The 418-nt window shown below is 56.2% G+C and overlaps 1 protein-coding gene across 1 annotated transcript in view; it reads right to left on the reverse strand.

Moving 5' to 3' along the window:
• The window catches only part of EMH_0053380 (uncharacterized protein), a gene marked incomplete at both ends in the record, with an annotated part of 4618 nt that overhangs the window by 2241 nt on the left and 1959 nt on the right, over positions 1-418 (reverse strand). The gene's annotated exons all lie outside the window — the stretch shown is intronic.

Consider the following 418-nt stretch of genomic DNA (forward strand, 5'->3'; position numbering starts at 1 on the left):
TATGCTGATATTTCTGCGTGCAAGGGCTCCTGCATGTGTATGCACCGGCCCCGCTGAATCGCTGCTTGCTGTAGCTGCAGCAGATCGTAGCAACGGCTGCACCTCGTCTTTGCCGCCATTCGTGCAGGGGCATGCGCATGCACCCCCGAAAGAGAAGACAGTCCCAAATCCCCCACAGCTGTGAACTGCATGCATCGTGTTGTCGCTGCTCGTGTAGTTAGGAGGGCATCCTACTGCTGGTGCAGTTGCTGTTCCTGCGCCTGTTGCAGCAGCTGCTGCTGTTGCTGCTGATGGTGAAGCTGTACCTACACCTGCTTCATTCTTCGTGAAACCTCTAGAGGCTGAAGGCGCCACTGTGGACGCTTCAGATTCAGAAAACGGTTGAGCTGACTGATGCTGCTGCTGCTCCTGCTGGTAG

This window comes from Eimeria mitis, genomic scaffold (genome assembly GCF_000499745.2).
Source record: "Eimeria mitis Houghton genomic scaffold, Emh_scaff2409, whole genome shotgun sequence".
NCBI lineage: Eukaryota > Apicomplexa > Conoidasida > Eucoccidiorida > Eimeriidae > Eimeria > Eimeria mitis.